Below are 25,146 nucleotides of genomic sequence, written 5' to 3' on the forward strand. Positions count from 1 at the left end.
ATGTACTTTCTCTGTGTTTCTAGCTCCTCTTGTTTTTTCTCTTCAGGTCTCTTCTTTTCTTTCCTTGCCTCATACCTTCTTCATTCTTCCATTCACTACCTCTCTTGTTCTTTCTCTTCCTTGTATGCTTTATCTTGTTCTCTTTCATTCTTTTCCCACTCTTCTCTTTCTACTCTTTCTCTAACACCATTGATGCCCTTGTCATCTAGTTTGATTAATATCTGTTCTCCCACCCATCCATTCTGTACTATTGTCACGTCGTTAGCCTTGTCCATCACTTATCCTTGTCTATTTGCTTCTTCCTTTATCTCTATGTGTCTGTCCTTTCTCTCATCACGTTGTTTACTTTCATCGCTTATTGACATATATTTGCATTCTCTACTTTTGCTCTCTTCCACATTTTTCTCACTGTTATAAGCGAGTGGCTTGTATGTTGGATTAACACACTCCGCTGCTGCTTTAAATTCGTTTAAAGGATAAAATCCCTGCTTCTCAGTGTCTTGTACTCTTGTTCTCAGAAGGGGAAAGAGGAGCTGAAAGTATAACATCCTCCCCTTTATGTTGATTAAGCATCCGCTCCTTCTCAGGTGGATCAGCTTTCTCACTCTGGTACATCTTCCATAACTCTAAAATGGCCAACCTTTCCTGTAACTTCTTCCCCTTATATATGGCATGTAAGTTAGTTTTCATGTGTTGCAATACTGTTTTTGACAACAAGCCTTGCTGGGGCCACGGCATAAGTGTTTTATTAGTCATGCCCTTCACTCACTTCGCGTGATACTGCCTTATTTTGGGTGTATATCTTGGCATTGTCCAGCTAGATGTAAAAGGGGAGTATCCCCCATGGTGACAAGTCGATTTCCACTGCCAATACTTACCAGATCCTTTTATCCTTTTATTTACTTTATCAAATATACAACATTGATTGATTTTAGCAAGCACCATCAATCACTGTCCCTTACTGTCCCTTACCAAAAAACACATTTTTGACCAATTTTAAAAATCTATGCAATAATATTCTTTTTCTTCCTTCGTTTACAGTTTCTATCAATTTCTGCTGTCTCATTGTTTTATTATTGTCACTTTAAAAATGTCCTCTTTAAATATGTATTATTCTCCTTTGATTTGAATCCTCCGGATTGACGTCAATCTCTTGATTTAAAAATGTGATCATCATCTTAATTTTTTACTATCATTTTATATCTCCTAATCTGGACACAATAAAAGTTTTACACTCACCAATTTATAACCCCATACAGTTGTGTACTTTCAATTTTGTGTGTATGCCTTCTTTTGCTATCTCCAGTAAATGTATCTCATCTCACTTTTTACCCCATTTTGGAGTTTGATATGCACTCTTCTTTTTGGACTTGCCTGAGGAATCCTTAAATAATACCCCTATTTGGAATTTTAGTGCGTACCATTCTGCCCCTCTTGGAACCAGGAATCGAGGTATTTATTCATTTTCTTTCTTATCCCCAAAAATACTGACACTTATATAAATGTTTAAAGTACTTTCAATGTTTTAATTACATCCGTGGCTCGGCTAGAGTCCCTCGGCATCGACTCTTCCCCAACAGACCGGTTCGCCTTCAGACCTTGGGCACCTGCGGGAATAGGACAGGAATTTCTTTAAAGGGGCACCTGCTGAACAAATCTTTTCACACCTGTGTATTGCACACTGATCTCCACAGGAAGCTCCAAAATCTTTCGGCTAATGGCGAAAGTAGTCGATAGTCCACTGTCTAGATCTGGGCCCGGGTCTACTGGACCAGATCCATCCGCACTGCTACCAAAATGTGCTCTAGCACCTTGAAGCATCTCATGTGCTAGATGGAATTACCAATAATGTTCTCAGTCCCAAATCGCCAGGCAGACTCAAAGGACATGGCAAAGTACTACATTATTATCAGCTCAAATAAAATCTGATGAGCAACAAACTGTAGTCATGCACTCACACTTCAGTTTTGATTACACAAAGGTTTTATACCTCAGTATGTGTCATCTATGATGTCATCCTACATGGCAAACTGTAAAACCTATTGAAGGGAGGGTTTGGTTAAGGGAGCACATCTATCTATATAACATACAAGTATTAGTAATATCACTGGATGCCCCTTATCTAGCAGGCAAACCTTGAACCACCTCTAGATATGTATAATATAGATTATAGCAGAATAACAACAGTGGCTATGCCTGGGCAACATTGTATAGCATGGTGCTATATAGACACTGTGAGTGGTTGGCATTCTCTTCCAACCTTAGACTGTCGTCTCATTAGCAGCACGTAAGCAAAACAAAACCCAGGTGCAGAGAACAACGTCCGACTACTCCCCACTTGCCCATTTAGTCCATCATCTCTCATCGGTCAGGCCCTAAAACAAGGTTTGATATGATATGCTATGATAGTTTATTTATATAGTGCCTATATACAATGTGTTTCAAAGCACTTCAAGGCAAGGGAGACAACAAGGTAAAATACAATAACATTCTTACAGGCCATGAACAGTAAGGATGTGAAATTAACTATCATACTCGGCCTGATGACATTTCAGATAGGGGAAGAGCTAAGACATAGATATGGAAGGGAGGGGGAGAGTGGGAAGGAAATGGAAGCAGACAGGCGACTATCGTACTAGGCCTGATGACATTTCTGGTAGAGCTGGAGAAAACAAAAGGTGAGGGAGAGGGGTGCAAAAAGGGAGGGGAGGAACAAAACAAGCTACTATCATACTAGGCCTGACGACATTTCAGATAGTGCTGGGTTGGGGGGGGCAAGTAAGAGGAGGCTGGAGGTGACAGCCATGGTTGACATCATACTCGGTCCAGGGACAATTCTGATAGAGTAAGTGCATAGAAGAAAGTAAGGGGAGGAGAGGAGGAGATAGGAAAAGGGTGAAAGGGAGAGAAGGAGAGAACAGAGAATAAGCAGACAAAAAGAGTGGCGAAGCAAGAGGTGAGAGTGAATTCATTTGCAGAAGTCAGTAGTAACACATCAATTTGCAAGCCTGGATACAAGATGAAGATGGGGACAGGATGATTCAGGGCCACCATGAGAAAGGTGGCCTTGAATCATGCTGTTCTTCAAAGTGGACCTTGCAGGCTGTTATCTGTTCTAGGACTTTCAAGGGAGTGTACGTACACCATTATCTTCATCAGCAGCTTAATCAATAGCCCTTTTTTTCGACTTCTGAATCACATTCGAGTAGACCACGATTTTGCCCATTTTGACCTTTTATTTACTGCTATTTGTTTCAATTAAGTTGGGTGCCATTATTCTTTTGTCTCTGGAGTCGTGGTTGCTCTTCCTCACAGAAGCTTTTTGCATCCTTGATTGTACAATACTTGGTGACTGCAGATGTTTACGTCCTCCCTTAATATAAGAGAAATATGTCTTATGTTCATAGTTTATCCTATTGACTCCCTTTATGACAAATATTCCTTGATGTGGCATCCATGATCCCAGGCCAATAGACTCCTCTTTGCTCCTCAAACAAAGCTGTTTTCTAGCATCTCCTGACTCTGCAATCCTCGCCTTTCTCTGAGTTAGCTTGATTGGTTTCCACACAAGTCCGGCATCCATCTTTTTCTCATGGCCACCTTAGCCACGTTATATTTTCTTCTACAGCAAGCTTCCATATGCCTCAGCTACCTTGATTTTCTGCATATGTACTTTCACTTTCATCTTCATCTCTCCACACTTATTTCTTTGGTGCATATGATTTCTTCACATTCAATTACATGCTTTTCTTATCACTCTAGTTACATCTTCATTCTTTAAGTATTTGCATATCGTGTCAGTGCGTCTTTGTGTCTTTCCATCATAACGTCACTCTGCCTTTGTCTGATTTCACTTATAGCTCTTCGATGTCCAATTGTGTGTGCAGACATCCTTCCACACTTTCTTTGTGAGGGCACATTCGATACGTTGTCTGAGGGCTTATCATCTCTCATACACTCTGTGCGGTATTGGGACAATACATGGTGTCCCACATAGGGCTCTTCTACTGCTGTACCAATATGAAGGAGGTGAGGGAGCTAGGGATGACATGTCCATCTGCTCCTCTACACTTCAATGACACACATGTGAAAGAACTTACTTTTAATACAAATGAACATGCATCTCATTGCCTAATGATGCTGATTGATGAAATACCAGGACAATCTCTTGGAAAATCACACCAAAGATTCCTCCGATATGAAAATGTATGTGCAAGCCAGCTACAGGCGTGTGGATGGAATGGATTGCAGAAATGTGCTAGAGAGTGCAGGGGGGGGGAAGAGAAATAAAGTGAATAAATAAAATAAATAAATTAATGTTCAAATAAAATTGGAATTTAAACCAAACCCCCTAGCTAGGTCATGCGAGTAAATTGCCTAGGATTATTATTCTTTCAAGTGGACTGTGTCGTTATTCATTGTATTATTGACGGCTGGCTTTGCTTGCTTGTTTGCCGCTGCCTCTGTGCATACACAGATGACAAGACTAGAAAACGTGCTGTTCAGCAAGAAATTGAACCAATGTCATTTTAGCCCATGGGCTTGTTTGGGCTAGTTAAATCCAGTATGAACAATGGACTGCTTATAAGAGAGCAGAAGCCGTCATTAAGATAGGTGTGTCTACTCCCTTTGGTGGCAATTACTGGTCCGGAAGTCATCATATGATGTGGTAACCAGAAGTGAACACTAGAAAAGGACAATCTAGGAAGGAAAGTATTCATTGTATTTGTGGGAGGTGGGATACTTCTCCAGGGAGGCTTAGTGCTGGATTGCAGAATGTTCTTAGTTTTTGAAATTATCAGGTGACTAGTGACCCACAAAGGTGAGGGGTATGTAGGAAGGATAAGGTTAGGGTGGTGAGATCCCAATAGATATAGGCTGCTGTTTTCCTTGCCTCGCAAGTCAACAAAAAACGCAGTTGCTATTTGTCATCATTTGAAATTGATGTTTGACCCTGGTTTCTATGAAAATCCTTTGACCCTGACAGTAGTGGTTGAGCGCATTGAACATGTTCGTTTTGTCAGACATGACAGCTCACTGTCATAGATATTGAGGGTGGGAGCTGGCTTCAGGTTGACACGGTTGCATATGAAAGGTTGTCAGGGATTCCTATCTTCTTTGATAACCTCTGCAGCCAGGCCCCATGTGGGCCTGTTTGAATTACCCTCTGATTGGTATGCAAATCTCTGCCACCAGCTAAAGAGCCGGGCAGATGAATGGAGCCTTTGTTAATTAATCAGGTTGACCATGACAAGGGGAATCTTCCCAACTAAATATGACAGGGCGGACTGTGCATGTAGGCTTTGTCTACCCAGGGTACACAGGTCTATGCATTTGTCGTGGCGTGAGCATATGAAAATGGGTGTGTATTAGCGCCACACATTTTCCAGAGGTTGGTCTACCAGCCTTCCTTTTAATTAGAAATTTCAAAAAAGCCCAGGCGAGTTGCACACCCACCAAGCAGATGGTCAAATTGAAGGGAAGCGTCTGTGCTTCCAAATTGTACAGCAAAAAGGTTAAAAGAAAATGTGGCCCACATCGAATTTTTACCTCCAGACTTACTACTGAACGTCTTCCTAGAGCACCCCTGGTGGCATTTGGCCAACCCCAATAGGTGTATCAGGAAGACTCATAATTACCCGCTAGGGCCATTTTCTTTCATTCAAACCAAACCAAAAATCACCTGTTGCAACACAGCAGCTGTCTTTTCCTGAGACAAGAAGCGCTATAAGACATTCCGCGACTCAATGCTGCACTATTCAGGTTTCTCCTTTGGGCAATGATCCATCCATCCACGCCTTCCACCTTTCCATCCAGCCATACATCCGTGTATCTATTCATTCGTACATTCACTCGTTCATCCGGGATCCGTCCTTTCTTTCATCTTATCAATCTGTCATTAACACATGTATTCATCCACTCATTCCGTCATTCATGCATGCATCTGTATGCTCCTCGGTAATAAAGGAACCCCGCCTTTTTTTCAGAAAGACACTCCATCTGCTCTCATTTACAAACAGTTGTTTGCAGTCAATAAAGAAAAGCGCTAAGGAAATTAGCTACATTCAGCTCTACTCTACAGGCCCCTCCCCCCTCCAGCTACCCATCCATACATTCATTCAACTGACCTACCATCTGTCCATCCAGCCTTTTACACATTGGTCAATTAATTCATCCATCCTTCCAAAGCACATTCATGCATTAGCCATTCATTCATTCATTCATTCATTCATTCATTCATTCATGCATTCATTCATGCATTCATTCATGTATCTGGGTGTACCTTCATTCATTAACGCATGCATTGCTTTGAACCCATATCCCTCATTCATGAACACATGGCTGATTCGTGCATCTATGCACTTGTGCATGCATCCATGTATGCGTTCCTGTGTGCATTCATTCACACAAGTATCCATTCATCCTTCATTCATTCGCGTAATTTCTTTGCGCTATGTATTCATGCTTCTTCCTTCCGGCAATCAGGCGTGCATTCTCTCTCCAAGGGCCTGTTTTCTCCCTAGTGGAGAGGGTGGGTTTAGCAGTTACCCCAACCTTCACTAAGTCTAGGGTGGGGGGAGATACTTTGGCAGTATCGGGAGTGTGTTACATGGTTACTATAGGGGGCATGGAGGGGAGGCGGGCGGTGCAGGAGGCAGGGCAGGGTGCTTACAGGCGCATATCATGTTCAGCAGGCGATCATCACTCAGGCTAGCCTAGCGACAGGCATTCGCTTCATGGAGGCATGTGGCTCCACACCTGATCCAACGGGCCCTGTTCTAACCTGTCAGTCCAGCCCAGCCCAGCCCCCGGCGGCCAGGTGAGCCCTGCGGGGCGATACAGATCTGGCATCGTGTATAAGGCGATCCGTCAGCGCTGCGCTCAGGGCCCAGGTATGCGATCCAGGGCTGGCCAGAAGCCAAGCGCGCCTCCTCTAAGAGCGGGCCTTGGTAACAGAGCACCTCTGCGCACGCCGCGCTCTCCGCCATGGCAGGCCCGGCGCCCCAGCACCACACAAGGCAACCCGAGATCCCGCTGAAGACTCGCCGAGGCTTCTTTCCTTTTCGGGGGAGGAACTGTGTGTGCACAGTCTGTCTCTCTGAACTAAAATAAAAAAAAATTAAAAAAAACACGTACGTTCCTCTAACTTCTAAGCGCTGTAATTGTAGATGATGTAATTGCCCAAGTAAATGGTGCTCAAATGATCAAACTTACAGAGAAGAGTACAGCCCACACCATCCTAAATGAGAACTGTTTCCAGCTTTTTTTCCAGCCAACCTTTACCCTCCTGCTTTTTCTCGTTCTGTTCCTTGGATTGCACTCTTCTGCCACTGCCTTTATTTGCCTACGTCTGCCCCCCTCACGCCATCATGCACCTTGCCTTTCCTCCCTTTCTCCCCGTACTCACTCTTCCTATCCCCTTCTCTCATGGCCTTCAGCCATAACCTGGTCCAACTTCTACCTCCCTCTCTCCCCTCTCCCTCCATTTCATGTGCACCGGCACCCCTCAAACAAGACACTGCTATTCTGCCAGGATCTCCAACTTTACCTATCCCCCTCACCTACCGCACAGCACATGCTCCTCTTCTTACCTCCTACCGCTCTTCCGTCCTGCATCACAGAACACTTTCACTCCTATCTCCCTCATTCCCCTGCTTGCCATCACAGAAACGGCGATCTCTGCCCCATGATGCTGCCACACTAGCAGCTCTCCACACAGACTCTGCTACCTTCTCCCACTCTTTCCTGAACTGTTGGGAAAGGTAGGGGGAGTGGGCTTGAGGCCCCTCACCCTAGCTCCCTTCGTACATTCCCTCCTCTTCTTTTGAATATGCATAGCTCAACTCTTCCCTCCTACTCCTCTCTCTGCTCTGGCTCTCTGTCAACCTCTGCCCTTTGAACTCCTTCTTCCTTGACCTCAATCTTTTCTTTGAGTCACTTCCCAACATCACCATTGTCGGAATGGGGTGATTTAAACCTCTCAAGCCATCCACACCCGCCCACCTTGAACTTAACTCCGTCCTATCTGAGCACTCCTTATACTCCTTCCATGGGCCGCTTGCCCACTCCAGTGAAGGCCCTTTTGACCATGCCTTTCTCTACGTTGTTCTTCTACTCAGACCTCTCCATTGATCCCTCTACCCCTGATAACTCTATTGTTCACTTTCATGTCTCAGTCCTTCCAGCCTCTACTGAACTTCAGCCCTCCTCATTCTCGTGTTGGGCCCAGCTGGGCTGAAGTTGCAGATATGAAGGTACTGTGCCTTCTTACAAATGGCCGCCGCCATTCCATTCTTCCTGCAGCATCGGAAGAAGATTGGCTGCCTTTTCATCCAAATGGGCCAATCCGGGGGAGCCGGCAGGCAAAGCTGGTCCCACAATAAGGCCCACACCAAGGCCTGTCCCCTGTCTGGCCCGTCCGGCCGTGGCCGCCGAATAGGCAACCCTCTTTGATCTCTCTGTCTTCGCTGTTGCCGCTCCGGATTGAATCCAGACCTCCTTCGCCAGCTGATATCATCATCACCACTCTGATGGCCGCAAGGTAAGCTCTGCAACCTTTCACCACCTTGGCTGCACACCCGACCTCCGTTCCCCCTCTCTCTGCCTTCCACTCCTACGGCATCTCATGGAACCCCCCTTGTCCCCGTTGTCCTGCCTGTTCCAAGGCGCGTCCTCCCTTGTTTCAGTCCTGCTCTCCTGGCCCCTGCCTTCATTGTTCTTCCCTGACTTGCCTCAATTTCCTCTTAGTTCCATGTGTCTCCCTTCTTGCTTTGGGCCATGACCCCGGTGTCTTTTCCTCTGGACTTGTTCACAACGCACTGTTGTCTTTATTAAGCTGCCACCGCTGCTGCTTCCTGAACTTTAGCTCTTGCAACCTTGTTTCTATCGTGGGACTTCTCAACTCCGACGTTGTTGTTCTATGCCATTGCTTCCCACCTGCTGCTCAATTGTTTTCTATTTCTTCCGTTTATGCCTGCCACTGCCCTCGTGGTTTTTGAAAAACGTTACTATTGTTAGGCCTGCCTCTGTATTCCTCCTACTTATCCTGTTCATTTGCCTGACCTTTCTGTATTCTGCTCAAAACTGTGATCTCTGCTGTTTTGTCTGTTCTATTTTCCTTCCCATCCCACTGTCTCCACTCCTCCTTCCTTATGGTGTTTCTTCCCACCCGGACCTTTTTTTTCCTTTCCCTTCTGCTTCCTGCACCGTTGCATTGTCCCACCCTCCCATCCTTTACTCCCCCATTCTGCGCTCTATCATTCCCTCTGTGTGTTCTACCAGTCCACCTCTTTCGCGTCCTTTCTCCTCCCATCCTCCTTGCACTTCTGCTCCCCTCCCCTTCCCCCTTCTATATCACAACACTTGCACGATCCCAGTAGGATTGCTTGTCTCTTGTATTTGTTTCCCTTTTCACCCCTGCTCCAACCTTACCCTGCACTTCCCGTCCTCCCCGCTTCCCTTTTTTATGTTTATCACTTGCACGTTCCAAATCGTCTCACAGCCGAGTAGGAATGATGGATGCTTTTAGTATTGTCCTCCCCTTGCTCCCCTTTCATGCACTACCCCCTCCTCCCTCACTCGCCCTTGCTCTCACGGTCCAAATGTTTCAAGACTTGTTAAGAACGTTTTTGTTTATGTTGTATACCTTTTTCCTCATCCCTTGTCCCCATCCCCTTGTCTTGATGCGCCCTGAAAAACAATGTTTGCTCTATAGTGTGCTTTAAAATGAGCAAATAAATAAATAAAATACAATAAAATGACAAAGAAGAAATTCACGCAGGGCCCTCTTGCTGCTTACCTTGATGGTGTGAGGCCTTCTCTCCTGTCTCTCTCACCTGTTCATGCCCCTTCCATTAACTATGCTCTCTCTGGCTTTCTCTATGCAGTTATGAATCTCTTTCACCAATACTAGCCTGCACACACCTTCACACCGCTTTCCACAGTCACTTGTTTATGTGTTGTCCGTGGTCTATGTCTCACTTTCTCACACCCTTGTAAAGTGGCTCACTGATTGTTCTCGCACCCTTCTGGGGCATGCCTCTGCCACCTGTAAATGTGATATCGTAAGTCATTTCTGATCGAAATTGACATCCCTGTTTTTCAAATAAATACAAATTAAAAAAAATAACCAAGATGATCTCAGGTGGGCCTCCATTATAATGAACTTGTGAATGTGGGTTCTGCATGCAGTTCTCTGAAGCAAGTGCGTAATGCACTCACTTATCTTACCAGCAAGGCTTTGTGTAAAGCATGGTAATTACCTGCGGTTGCCTGTCTTGGCCTTTGTTGTTAGTCATAATTGGCCAAGTTTGTGCCTAATTTATTAAGATAATTTTGCAACCCACAGAGCTATCCTGCTGGCACTTTCTGAGCTGCATTTGTTGCTTAATTGATGTTATGAGAGTGGCCCACAGTTTGTAAGCCCATAAACAAAAAGCTGGCCACCAAGTGACATCCGGTTGAAAGGGAGAATTGCGAGCAACTGGACAAGACAAGAGCAAAATGTTCATTGTGGGTTGCATGCGCAAGGCCCCAAACCTTGGACACATGTGTTCGACCCACACCAACCCGTGAAGCTAATGTCATAAAGGTCTGAAGTGGGGGACCATCTTCCACAAATGTAGGCAACGGGTGCCTTCGGCTCCTTTTAAGGAGAAGCAAGGAATCCAGGGTTTGTTCATTAAGAGCATTGTCTAATCTGCATGGAATTGATCAGAGTACCCCTCTTGCGGGACTGTCCTTCTCTGGGGTGAGAACATTTAGCATCAGACATGATGTCCACCTCACAAACAGGTTTCGAGAGTAGGGCGTTGACTTCAAGTCTCTGAGATGGAGATAGGATCAGAGGCTGCTATCATGAAATGACGGAGGTCTCAGGTTAGATTAATGTTGTTGGCCGAGTGAGCAGCCATTAAATATTTTAAAGCCTCACATGTTTAGCATGTTTTGGATCTGGATACGGTAAGGTGTCAATGTGAATCGATATGTCATTCTACTGGGATTTATATCACGCACCACTGCCATTTGCATACAAGTTGCATCCTACATCTTGCTGGGCAATCCGTGGATACAGTGGGGCATGTGTAAAAGTGTAGACATGCTTAGAGAGGCATAGCTGCACCTCCCCGATGCGGCCCAAAAAGGCTGCAACACGTGTCTGGGGTTGCTGATGGTACTCTTGTTCAGAGGAAAATTGCCTAGCATTTGGGAGTGGACTGCCCATGTGGGTGGGACCAGACTGATATGCAAATGGCTATTCCTACTGCGTGAAAAGCACATTGAGCTAAAACGTGGTTGCAGAGCCTCCCAGGTGGGGACTTTCACATAGAACAGGTTAGTGTTCGTTCTCGATAGAGGGGCTCTCAGACCTTTGTTGGAAATAGACGATTGCTAAGGGATCTCACAAATACTTGTTATTAAGTGAAAAAAATGAACATGAAATCATGTTGAGGGGCTGAGAGAAGATTGTTATCCAATGAAGGGCATTGTGGGCCATCTAAGGCATGTACTCGATGGTGGGACAGTGTATGCTTTCCATTCTGGAAGATGGACAAAAAATCTTAAAGCCACAGCACATGAAGTTGACCCCTGGCTGAAAACAGAAAGAGGACTGATCACGTGGACAGGAAGGCCTTTTCAGTGCCCCACCAAGGATGCTCACCTGATTGTAGATGATTGAGGACATTGATTTCAGAGCAGTACTTCCATTTGTTTTCCAAATAAGAGATAAGATATGATTGAGCCCGAAGGATGCCAACTCAGCAGTGTGGGCCCTTAATTTGAATAAGATGGCATCACAGGAAATGGCATCACAGGAAGTAATATCACAGGGGGAAAGGGTTACTTGCCCGTACATAATTCTTCATAATTTAAATATTGCCTCAGGTTTGGAAATTCCAGAAATTTTAAATAAACATGCACATAAAACACTTATTTAAAATAGGTTTTGCCTATAAATTGAGAGCACGTACCTAGAGTCCATGCACTGCTGGGGTAGCCTGCCACTAACCGATCAGTCTTGGGCATGTAAGTAAGTTCCATCCCAGAGGCGTTTCTTCAGATTCACCATTTGCAAGTCATGAATAGGAAATGCACACCTGTGCCGTTTGTGCGCGCAATACCATCCTGATTTGTTCACCCAGCAAGCTGTGTGAAAGCGCTTTCATCTCACTGCTATTCCATTCACAATCCAGTCTCATTCTGCATCAAACGTGTCATTATAAAAACAAGCATTGGCAATACAAAAGGTTTGGTCTTTAGTGTTGGCATGGACAAGGTATTTTCCATGCACTGCTGTAGTTGTATTAGCTGGCCATCAATGGTAGCACATGCAGAATGGTGTGATTACCTGACATACAACTGCAGTGCCTGGCAAAGGCCTAATACTTATACACAAGCCAAAACTGTTTTGACAGGACATGGAGAGTAGTTAGAAATAGAGTGGTCAAAGGCAGACCTGGTTAAGAAATGTGTATTTCACCAGAGGCATGTTCACAGCACAAATTAAGTCAACTATCGGAAGACTGCTTTGAAAAAAAAATAAAAAAAATAAAAATAAAACACTGGCAGGCACTTTGAGCATGCAGTTTGAAGGTAAGTCTTGATAAACCTATCTCAAAGATCCAGAAGGATGTGTTTTGGGTGAGAGGGGCAGAAAGTGGGTGGCAATGGCCATAGAGGTTAACATGGCCATGGACAGTGAAAAGCCCAAACTGTTCGCATTACCAATGCTTGTTTATGGAAGACGTGCAAATCGTTTCACGCAACGTGGGCTATTTTTGAAAACAATCCCAAATTGCAGTTGTGGAAGCATGCAGTTACATAATAAAAAAGATCACCTTCTTAACGACAAAATATTTCACTGATCAAGTGTAACGTGCGCTGAATGCAAAATAAGGTTGCGTGCTCTGCTACCAGGAAGCAATTTATTGGCAACAAGGAAATCTGTAAATGTGCAGTTTGAGGTGTAATAGTTGACGTCTAAAAGTCACATTACTTATGTTATGCAAAATGATAAGCTTGAGAATGTCTGACGATGTTCAATGAATGATGGTGTCTGTGTGGAAAGGGTGTGTGTGCAGTGCAGTAGCAAAGGTTATCTCTTACGCACACACACACAACTAGGTGAGATCCCCTGCAGAGATTATCAACACGTTCAGGCAGAAAATGCATGCTGTTATCCCTTTAAAATAATCCAATCCCATCTTCCCTGTACTTTAAACGAAGGCTGCATCAAAGTACTGCAAATGGCCTTAAGGAGTAAGGGCGAAGGGAGAACATCCATGTTCAGCTAGAGAAGGATTGATGAACATAACATCAAAATAGCACTAGTCACGAAAAACACCACCAGGAAGCAGCCGCACGGGGACAGGTGGCCGCTTTAGAAAGAAAACAAATGAATGTCACTTGCTTTTTTACAGCTTAGAGATATACTTCTCAGAGTTCCTGTCTGTTTTCTGGAGAAATGGGATGGGAAGAGGCGCATTACATTGTTTGGCCCAGGACTCTGCCCTTCAACCTCCATGCTTTCACTTCGGTTTCCCGACTACCTTTGATTTACTTCTTGTTCCCTCCCCCAGCACAGAATGTGTTGATAGTCCTCAGGGACGTCATTTCACCCAAATGCCAGGGGTAGCGAAAGAGACATCACGTGAACCTTGACCTCTGATGACATCACAGGAAGTGATGTCATTTGACCCCACCCTGAAGTGACATTATGGGAAGCGATAAATCATGAACTTTCAGCCCTTTAATGAGTCTAGCAATTAGTGTATAGAATTCCAGAAAGAGAAAATTGTTTATTATTCCCATTCTTTCTTATTTAGGGTCACTGCTCAAAGTGTTACACTTGTGGAACCCCCTGTATTTTTTAAGAGGCCTCAACATAAATTCCAGTCACTCCAAAAACAAAGAGCCACAATGCACTGGCCCCAGCCCAGGAGCTTCAATGGAAAGAAAAGAAGAAAAAAAATAACTTTTTTTTTTATCGGTAGCACGGCAGACCACAGGGGTAGGAAGGGAAACCTCAGGGGTCGCAGGAGTCCTGGTGACCCCAAAATGACGTCGCTGATAGTCCTGTGCCTAAACCCACCAGCCCTTCCATCTCAGACAAGCCTGCTCTACAGTGCAATAATGCCCAGTCATTTTAAGTAATCCTTGAGGTAACATTGGTGGGGGCGAGAGACTGTAGATGTAGCATACAGGAGTTCTCAAACAGACCCGGAACAGACGCTGTTCAAAATGACGGGTGGCGCAGACACAGACCAGCAGCAAATCAGACAACTGTCGGGCATCAGCTTGGCCCTCGAGGCTTGTCCGATGACTAAGTCAGAAATCCCTGCAAAATGGGCACCGCCACTGGCACACGACGCAAAGTCCAGACGGCCTCCAAGCAACCAAAGTCAGACTCCACAGTCACAGTGCCACTGCTGGCGAGTCTGCTGTTTCAGATGTTCTACGTCGAACATTCTGAAATGGCATAGGGCTCGTGACGTCACGTGAAATCATGGTGACAGCAGTTCAGTCAAACTGTTACATTGTTACAGTCCCGCCAGCACCGCCACCCACTGTATCCCCCACGCTCCCCACCCATGATTGCACGTAACTTTTTTAGCCTCAGGTAAGCAGCATGGGCCGTCTGTGCACCAAGCTTAGCTATTCTGAGCACATGGACACGGCCCAAGCAGCAGGCCTGAACACACTCTATGTGCTGTGGCCCAGGAGGGCGGGGTCAAGTGCAGCTGCCCATGTTGCTCACATGCAGCACCAGCCCTGCTTGCCCGTGACCCTGGTAGACATTTGGGAGTTATTGTTGATAGTCATCTTTCCATGAATTGACATGTCTTAACTATGCTAAAAACAGGCTTTTACTTACATATGTGAAAATTCCAGGTAGAGTCAAGGCTGTGATTGCTCTGGTTCGTTCTCGGCTTGCCCATGGTGGGGTGACCAGAGAAAAAAAGAAAAACGAGACAGGCAATAGACATAAAAATAGGACTACAGTAAACACAAACCGCACTCCGATAAAACTGTAGTCCTACTTCTATGTCACTTGCCTGTTACAGGGGATGTTCACAGGCACAATCCTCTCATTGGAGGAGAGCGGCCAGAGATGGGAAGGGGAGGAAATGGTGGCGTGAAAAGAATTAACTTAAGCAGGAACAGCAGCGCTGTGCCCGATTCCAGGATTTCTTCATCGGTTCCCAGAAAAAACTGGACCGTAGCACCCATCCCTCCAATACCAGGACAGGGTTTTAAAAGCCCAAAAACTCTCAGGACCCTGGGAGCAAGGGCAAAATACTGGGACGGTGCCGGCGAAACCGAGATGTCTGGTCACACTAGCCCATGGTAACAGTGTATATCTGTATCCCACCCGCCCTCCCCCCCAACCCTGATTGTTGGATCCAACTCTTGCAGAGACTCCAGTATGCTGCCTCTCTCCCGTTAACTAGACATGGCTGGATAGAACACATCACACCAGTGCATAGATCACTGCATCAGCGACCTGCCAAAGACAGGATAGCAAGTATAGCGCTTTCTATAGCGCATACGGTTTATTATGAAGGAGCACCTACACTCGTTGTAGATATTATGAAACAGGACATTAGAGATCTACTTAAATGACAGAGCCCCTGTGGTCTTCACATTGGGACTACACAGCAGAGTGTACATTCATGGTGCAAGAAGCAAAGATCAGGCGGCAGGAGCTTTTTTGAGCCCTGGCAGAAACGCTCTGGAACTCTCTCCCTGTCTATCTAAGGAAAGTTGAGGTCATCAAACTTACACACACTATCTTTAAAAAAGCACCCTTACATCCTTATTCTAATAATACTACAGTGAGTAGTGGCATGCTTTGGTTTGGGCTCTAGTGGGGATAATCGTGCTCAATGACCGCAAGATAGCATAGCATAACACCAACATAACAGGGGTATCACTAGGTCTGGAATAGATCTGGGGCTACACTAATGTCGGGACTGTCAGGACTGGGGGCTAGGTTGTAGCCCCTGAGATGCTATTAGGGGCTACAACCAAAATACCCGTGACTATGCCCGCCATCGGCCCTGACACGCCAAGCGACGCCTCTGTCCCCAATCCTCTTTCGTCCGATAAGGGTGCATAATTGAACTTATGACTTCTCTGCAATAGTGCAGGTAATGATTTTGGTCAAAGGTGCATCCAGGCCTTGAGGCCATGGTGTACTTAAGACTGTACATTGCAAAGCGGATCCTTTAGTCCTTTCACATAATGAGTTCGCAGCTGTGTCTAAGTTGGCAGAAAAGAAAAGGTCAAATTAAAGCGGAGAGAACCAAGACTGTACTGGTTAATAAGCCCTTCGGCTTTTTTTTTCCGAAGAAAACAATGTATGCGTCAATGCCAAAGTATTGAGATGGGTTGAATATCTTAACAGGTGCTACATCTGAGCCAGTCACAAATACCTGAAGCTCGTGGGGCTATTGATCTGTGTGAATAGAATTACGTTTGTTCACATTAAATAAGGCCTTTCAATGCATTTACCGCTGATGAGATCTGCTGCTTGTGGTGTTGGATTTCCCCTACATTGTCCTCAATGCATTATCCTGCTTAGCTTAGGGTCCCCCGATCCCTCAAGCTTGCTAACAGGGCAGGGAGTCACTTTCCCCTCACATAGACTGGATAGGTAAACAGCAAAGCCATCAGCAATCACTTGGATCCATTTCATGTTTTAAACAATGTGTTACAAGTCAGTATTTTGTCAGAGCAATACGTTTTGTGAAATTGTCACCAAAACAACTTAGGGGACAGAAAATGCCAAGTTCTCTTCTTGTAGATTAACGTAAACTAGTCCGTATCTCTGTGGGTCACACCGTGCCACGAGGCCACTAATAGTGGCAGAACAGTGGTACCCAAGACCAATTACATTACATTCGGATATTAACGACCCAGGCCTGAGCTAGCAATACCTACCATGATTGTCATGCTTTCTAATTAGGAACTCTGAGAATGCATACATTCCATTCTCTTCTCCAGCACTGAGTGCCTATGTACGTTGCAGGCAGCCCTCGCCGGAGTAACGTGCTGGCAGGGCTCTGAGTGCAGAAGAGCTCATACATTTTACCTCCCCATATAGAAAGTCGAAGACTGCTGTCAGCACTCAAGCGTCTGAGAGCATACACTCTGTCGCAGGCAGATGTGCCTGCTTCTGGTGCTGCAATGGGGGATGATGTAAGTCCTTCATCACCCTGCTGCTGGCAGCCCAGGGTTGGCATCTCAAAGGCGACATTCAGTGAAGTTCGGAAAGGTCAGTCTCCCTGTGCTATGGCTGTCTATCATGGAACTTTGATATCCTGAACAATCAGAGCACATCTCCGAGGTAAGGTGATCAGTCCACTGGCTCCCCATTCGGGAAAGAATCAACTTTACAACCCTCACGAATGCACACCACTGCCTGGCCAGCAAAGCCCCCTCTTACCTTGTCCAGGGGATCAGAAAATACTCACCAGCCAGAAAATACTCACCAGCCAGACCACTCAGATCTTCTAGCAGCCAGCGCCTATTGACCATAAGATTTAGACGTAAGCGAGCAGGTGGGTCTAGCTTCCCTGCGATCGAGGCCAACCTCTGCAATAACCTGGCACCTCACTTGCATTTTGAGAAATCTTACCAACGATTCAGGAAAAACCTGAAGACTCATCTCTTCGCTTACCACTACTCATGTATCACCCACCTGGACTATGCCTACAAAGGTAACTAGCGCCCAGATGCCCGAGGGCTTGGTGCACTGCTATACATGTCAAAATAGAAAATATCTTTTTGATAGGGGTAAAGTTGATGAGCAAACCACCATTGCAAGCTAGAAGGCGTAGGGGCAACCCAGGCATGGGCAGACAATGAGTACCATGCGGTCACTGTCATTGCAGATTTCTGGTGCCACTGCTATTGCAGAAAACATGAGTCCTCCTGAGTCTATGCCAGGCAGTAAGCTTCGGATGACAGTGCCACTGGCTTTCTCAATGTCCCAGAATCTCCCTTCAATGGGTAAACATGCCCAGTTCCTCAGGAAGTAGGAATCAATGTTGGCAGTCAAGTCATTGTGGGAGGAGCATGCCACCACGTGGCACCACACACACTGGTGCTGAGGGAAAAGGGCACATCGGTAGTGGAAGATATCCATTTATCGCCACACCTGGAATCAGTAAGTCGGTGTCATTGCACCCTTCCTGTCACTCTTGGCATGTGGCCCTCCTCCTTTCTGAAGAGGCTGTCAGTTTCAAGGGATGGCATGCATCGGGTACAGAGAACCGCTGCTGCCCATGCGCATACGAGAAAGAGAGAGCAGGCCCACTAACCCAGAGACAACCCTGGCATCCACGGCAGGCCTTCCTGCAAACGGTAAACCCATTCCAATGCCATATGGGGCCTTATTGAGGGGAGGCCATGTAAAGGATCCAGAATGGGGGTGAATCCATAACACCCACCTCTATCACATGCCGCTATGAACAGTGCCAAAAGATAAACATTCCTAGCTATCGTTGCTTGAAGGCAGAAATGCATGTGGGCGAGCAGCATGCTTCACCATTGCCTTCCCACCTCAAAGAAAAAGCATGAAAGGTTCAGAAATACACCTCTCCTGCATTGTGCCTCCCCTCCATGTAGTCCAAACAGGAGTAGGGGAATGTCTTGATTTTGGCACATTTTAAAGATGCATCTCAATAATGGATTCAGGATGTGCATTGAAAGGCACAAAAAATGCCTGCTTATTTTAGCAAATGCTTGAAAGGAGTGGAAAGGACATATGAATTTACGCACATCTAAGATGCAAACATTAAGATGCCCTTTGTGGATATAGGTGCACCTTTTTTTGCACAAGAGATGTGATGCAATAATGCTTCTCATCACCTGCTCCAACACAATGTTTGAGAATCTGCCCTAATTTACTTTACAAGTTATCTGCTAGAGTTACATTTGTTGGCCTACCCTTTATTAAATTGTCATTACAAATACAAATTACACAAGGAACATTTTTCCTCCTTAAAATGATCAACTTAGTTTGAACTCTAATATAACCTAATTTATATGTTATATGTTTATCCAGAGCTGTCATGAGACTGGTAATGTTAGTGTCATATTTCTGTAAAACAGGCACCATTATCAATCACTCCGCATATGCCATTAGATAGATTAAAGAACACAGCTGCGTGTACCCTTGACAAAGGCCTTGTTTTAAAATACCAAGGAAATAGAACTAAATGGAGACTACATTTTGGATTCAGCTCAATTTGGTGGACTTCTATTTTTAAGAGAATAACAAGGTCAATATGTTCAAAAGTCTAGTGAGCCATTAAAGGCAACTTCTGAGGAACTGATGTCTAGACAAACCCCAACCTCCGAGCTGTAGGGTCCATAAAGCCTCTGTGCATCCTTCCATTAAGGAGCCTATTAAAAAGGTATTTTGAAGAAAGCAGATGTCTTTCTTGATATACCATATAAAAGAAAACCTATGTCAGTCCAATGTGATCACAATTTCAGAGGGGTTGGTAACTAACAGCTAAACACACCCCCCTATGACTTGGAAAAATACAATGGGACACTCGAAGCAAAGAGGAGGAGTCTAGTTTGAGTGAATGTGTGATGGCAACCTATCACATGCTCTGTTCCAATCCAAAATGTCAAATGATGCTGCCCGGGTGGAATCTTTTAAGAATTCTACTGTATGGGGTAACCCGCACTACAAACTGGGTGGAATGTGTTAGACATTTAAAGTGAAAAACATAGGGAGAGTGAACAAGTCTATGGGAAAGCAACAATATAAGGAGTCTGTTCGACAGGATAAAAGCTGATTGGGATTCCACCTGGATGTAGCTGATGGAAACCTCCTTAAGAACACTTTTCCAGGGGGATCTGAATGCAGAAGTCTTTCCTATGACAGAACTAGATTGCTTGAGAAGGATTTGGGAACAGGGGCACACACTGTAAGGAAGTGCCTTCCTGCATTGCTGCCTTGAGCGGTTGATGTGCCTACCTGTCCTGAGCATTTAAAAGAGTAACCAGATGTGAGTACAATAACCCCAGAAAATGTAAATAAAAGGCCCAAGCATTAAGCAAATCCCTGGGAGCAACTAGTGCTGTCATTGAGGCGGATCATGCTGGATCCGAGATCCAGCAACATTTTATTCTCGCTGGTTCTTGGATCTGGCCTCACCTGCCTCAAACGCTCTGAAAGAGCACATCTTGACAGCCACGCCACCGTTTTTTAGAGTTGACCCCGCCCCAATGCTGCACGCACCACTTCCTGTGCATCTGCTGTAGCACTGAGTACATCGCGCGCCGAGGTTGCTCATATTGCTGTTGCAGGTCGCACTCAGTAGCAGGACACTGTTCCTGCTTGGAGACAGGTCCAGGACATTGACCCACAGCTCTCCCTCCTCGGCAGCAGCAGCGGTGTGTTTGAGGTGACCTCCTCAGGTGAGCACTTTTTGGCTGGCATTGTACCACAAGTGTTTTCCTCCGGAAAAAGTTAGGGCAGAAATAAACATTTTATTTTGTTCAGCGCTGCCTGTGTTATGGAAGGGGACGCAGCCCAGGCTAGGCACACTAGGCAGAAAAGAAGGCTTCTTTGTTATTTTTATGCGAAGCAAAGGCAATTGGTAAAAATGATGTATGTGCAGTTTGCTTCTTGGGCTTTGCAAATTGCTCCATCATCCTGGATGTCTCCGACTACGAGTGCTGTCTTTATTCATTTTGTTAATGTTGATGATTCAACTTCCGTTGTGTTCATTCCCTATGACCGAGTACAGATTGTAATCTATCATAGCGAATGAACACACAGCGGGATGCACAGAAGAAATAAGGGTCTCAAGTTAAAAGGCCCCTCCCGTTCACCTGTTCCTGCCTCCCATTCTCTTTCTTTTCGGTTGAACTGAAGGAGTCGCTTCAGCCCTTTAAGACAAGGTAGCAATACATTCAGAAGAATGGGGATGCAGAAGTTACTCAAACATCTGTAATCGAAATGACTCAGGTAGTTGGCAAAAAGTTAACTGTTTTAATATCAATTATCTAAAACAGGGAGTACAAGGAAAATCAACGGACGTCTCATAGCATGGTCTCTGAATTTGCTTCAGAAAAGACATGCGTTATATAGCAAAAACTCATCATGGATGATGTGAACCTACGTACTTACTAACGTCATCCTACGTGGCAAACTGCTAAAACCTAGTGGCAAATGTGATAGGTTCAGTGGGAACATCTAGGTATACTACCATATTAGTCTAAGAAAGTGATAGGCTTCTTAACATCAGGTGGGGCAACTAAGCCCTCCCCTCAACCAAGTCATTATGAACATCACTAAATATAAATACACAACGTCCCATTGGCTAGACAAACTATTGGGCCCTTATTATGCAGCTCCCTACAATTGGTTGCCACTCTTTCATTCGTCAGTACGTTTCCACCTACATTAGCAACACACAGGCGAGACTTCCAGGTGCTGGTGAGCAGGTCATAACCATAGCTTCCCACCAATTAGCATGTCATCTATTATCACCTCAGTGGTCTGCTGTCAATTAAGGCTTTGAACTTGTCCTTGGAAATGTTGCTTACTCTGGAGAATTCAGGGAAGGGAAGGCACGCTTTGCCTTCATGCGCAGGTGTGGTCCGTTATGTTTGTCCAACTTCATTCTTCCATGTGACTGAAGACCACACATTCAAACTCTGGTGCATTTGAAATACTATATTTTAAGACGTCTGATGCTTTCTTGTTTTTTGTCCATGCCTTCTGAACAGGAGTTTTGTTATTTCACACGATTTGCAGCTACTTTCTGCTCATCCAAGTCTGAGAGGTCCTCAGCTTCTTGGGGCTCATCCAGCCTCGCCTTTCTGAGCTCCGCTTCTGTAACTCAATTGCTTTTTCAACTGCAACGCACTGGAAAAGAAGATTTCCTTATTTGGTCTAGCTCTGCTATAACATGTTGTGGAATAGTTCATAATTCACTCATTGCTAGATGTATACGTTGGCACTTGCCGCATTCTATTCACTACGAAGCTAGCGTCAAGAATACTTTATCTGCTTGCATTGCGTTGCATAGGTACACGTGTAAAATGACTTGATATCTTCATCGTTTCAGTAGCATAAGTTTCTTCATCTTGAGCCCAAGATGTCACTTATTTTTGATACTTTATTGATGCCTTATAGGATAGGTTTCTGTCCATACAGCAGATGATGGACAATGGGGGATCTACACCTCTTGTACTTTTCATGTACTTCAGAACTAGAAACGCCCTCAAGATGTGGTTTCCCTCATTCTCGGACCAGGCACAGAAGTGGGACTCGCTGCACAGGGTCATTCAAGCACAGGGTGAGAGTTGCCTTGTATTTTACTTATACCAGAGCCCCATGACTGATATCCCATGGGAGGGGGATGCCCCTAGGCACAGGTGGAAGACTGCACAGGGAGTGGAAGTTACAGAAGAGGATTGGAATTATATCCTGCTCCAGATCCAGAAGTTTTCCCTAAATGCCAGACTCAAGTTGATCCACTTTAACATTGTTCACCAAGCATACCACACCCCAGCTAAACTGCATAACCAATTCCCCAATACCGCAGAGGTCTGTAATAGATGTAAATTCTGCCCGGCCGACTTCCTACCTTTGGCCTGGGGATTCCCATTGATAGCCTGTTTTTAGGCGATGGTAGGACCTACGACCTCATTCATTCTTGGGCAATAGGTTGGGAGGGAGCCACTGACACTGTTCCCGGGGTGTACAAAATCATTGCCCAAACATGTCCGTAGGTTGGCTGGTCTCCTTCTGGTGTTGGCCCGCTGAAGGGTGGCTATGGCCTAGTGGAAAGCCCTCCCCTGGAGCATTGACATGGTTGGAGGACATAGCTTACTGCTATGACATGGAATGTGCATATATTTTCACCATGCCCCTGCACGCCAGGCCCCCCGGCATTTGGGGCCCTTATGTGCAATATTTGTTGACTAATCAAGAGTGTGAATGGGAGGGGCAGTAATAAGGGGGCAACATGTTGTAACAATGTTAGTCAAGCTATTAATGCCTAACAATTCATTCTGGAACCGACCTCTGTATCGTGGACACTCAAGTTGTTAATGTTTGTTTTTGGAAAAGCTATGAATAAAGTTAAAAAAATGTTATATATATATATATATATATATATATATATATATATATATATATATATATATATACATGTGTGTGTGTGTGTGTGTGTTATGGTCGACGTGCAGGCTCTAATTATATATATATATAGTAATTTCTATATATGCTTCAGGTGTGCATCATTAATCTGAATTTAAAAATGCTTCTCAGGGGCATCTTAGAGAGTAGCTGTTGCATCCTTTCCTATTTCGGTACGTGCTCTGAGTGAGCGCTCCATAAAGTGAGCAGCGGTTAGATCCTGGCTGGCTGGTGAGAGGATGAACTTCTGGGTGCTACCTAACTAACTCAATTAGGTAATGATGCAAAAAGCACGGTGATACTTTCTGCACGACTCTTGTGCATGCTACTTAAAGCTGGCAATAGCAGAATGTAGGATGCATTCCGTTTATCAAAAGTGATTATCTGGAAATAAGACTAAGGAAATGGGTATTGATCCCGGGTGATATGTAATCCTACAGAGATAGTGGTCCCCATATTTGGGCCAAACTCCGGTCTCTAGAATTATTCTATTTGGCCCGTCACACCTGGTACATGTCCTTTTCGAGTGCACCAGGTACAAAGATTTAGTGGCATCTAGGATTCTGAGCTATAATCAAAAAATATTGTATAAACCTTTTTTTTTTCATCTCTTTGCTCTGCATCGGATTCTGAAATTGTATTTTAGCAATAGGAAACATTATTCATGAAATGCCTTCCTTTTTTTCCAGAGCAGACTACAGTACCTCCATACTTCTGAAGCTGCGTATCTTTCTTGCTTGCAGAATGCGTCTACCCCACCTGCCTTCTCCAGATGAATCAGGGACTCCATCGCATGCCAGCAGAGACTGCGTCATTGCCTCTCGCCTACAGAGCGCATGGATTGCAAGGCACCCAGCTTAGCGCATCGGCCTGCTACAACCTTGCTCGAATTATTGTACAAGTCCAATTCACAAAGGATGTTCCCAACCCTTTGTCACATTTCTAACCTTAAGCTGTTATATGTACCGATGAATGAAAGGTTGAAGATACACTGCGCCAACAAAACAAAAACAATTATGTTAAACAATTTTCATTTTTTCAGTCTATTTCACCAGGTTTCAGTTTATTTCACTGGGATTTTCTTGATATTAATCTTTACGTCGAAATCATTTTCAACTAATGTTTTTTTGTTGTAAATTTTGCAGCAAATATATGCAGAGTGAGACCCCTGCAGACTCCCCCTTAACCTTCCCACGTTAGTTGTTACCCTAAACCCACCGCCACATATATTTGGGGCAAAGTTTTTTGAAAGAAATTTGATTAAATATAATTCTATTAATTCCCCTGCGCCAAAATCTGCCTATCCCCATATGACCACAGTTCTCTCGGAATTTAAACTCTAATAAAGGATCTTTAATGATTAAATCAAGGCTGAATTTTCAAATCCATTTGTTATTTCCGTAAATCACGTCCTTAATTCTCTTTATCCTGTTGTTCCGTTTAACAGTTATATACTTGCTCCTCTTCTAACACCCTTCTTGCTCCTCTTGATTCTGATAATGATCGTACCCTTACGCCACGACACATGTTTCGGTACATGAGAAAACTGTATGTGATGGTTTAGGCAAGGTGGGCAGTGCAAGAGAGGGGGCAGCAAGAGAAGGCAGCCCAGGAGGCAACAGGACCTGGCAACCAGGCAGTGTGGCCTACTCTGCGAAAGGCAACGCAGGAGACAGGCTTCCCAATAAGGACTAGCTGGTGGGAGAAATGCTGGCCACTGGAAATTGGTGGGAGAAATGCTGGCCACTGGAAATTGGTGGGAGAAATGCTGGCCAATGGACATTGGTGGGAGAAATGCTGGCCAATGGAAATTGGTGGGAGAAATGCTGGCCAATGGACATTGGTGGGAGAAATGCTGGCCACTGGAAATTGATGGACGAAATGCTGGCCAATGGACATTGGTGGGAGAAATGCTGGCCAATGGAAATCAGGGACCACGGACCTGCACCAACAGTTACGACCTGCGATTC

General features: G+C 44.9%; 1 long non-coding RNA gene across 1 annotated transcript in view; it reads left to right on the forward strand.

The window, feature by feature from the left end:
• LOC138521579 (uncharacterized) overlaps positions 1-24,535 on the forward strand; it is a 43,616-nt gene extending 19,081 nt beyond the window's left edge. The window contains exon 3 of the long non-coding RNA XR_011283076.1: positions 23,866-24,535. This is a non-coding gene — a long non-coding RNA (uncharacterized lncRNA). The remainder of the gene's footprint in view (positions 1-23,865) is intronic.
• Positions 24,536-25,146: the final 611 nt, after the last annotated feature.

The sequence above is a fragment of the Ambystoma mexicanum genome, chromosome 13 (assembly GCF_040938575.1).
Source record: "Ambystoma mexicanum isolate Mex_15411 chromosome 13, UKY_AmexF1_1, whole genome shotgun sequence".
NCBI lineage: Eukaryota > Metazoa > Chordata > Amphibia > Caudata > Ambystomatidae > Ambystoma > Ambystoma mexicanum.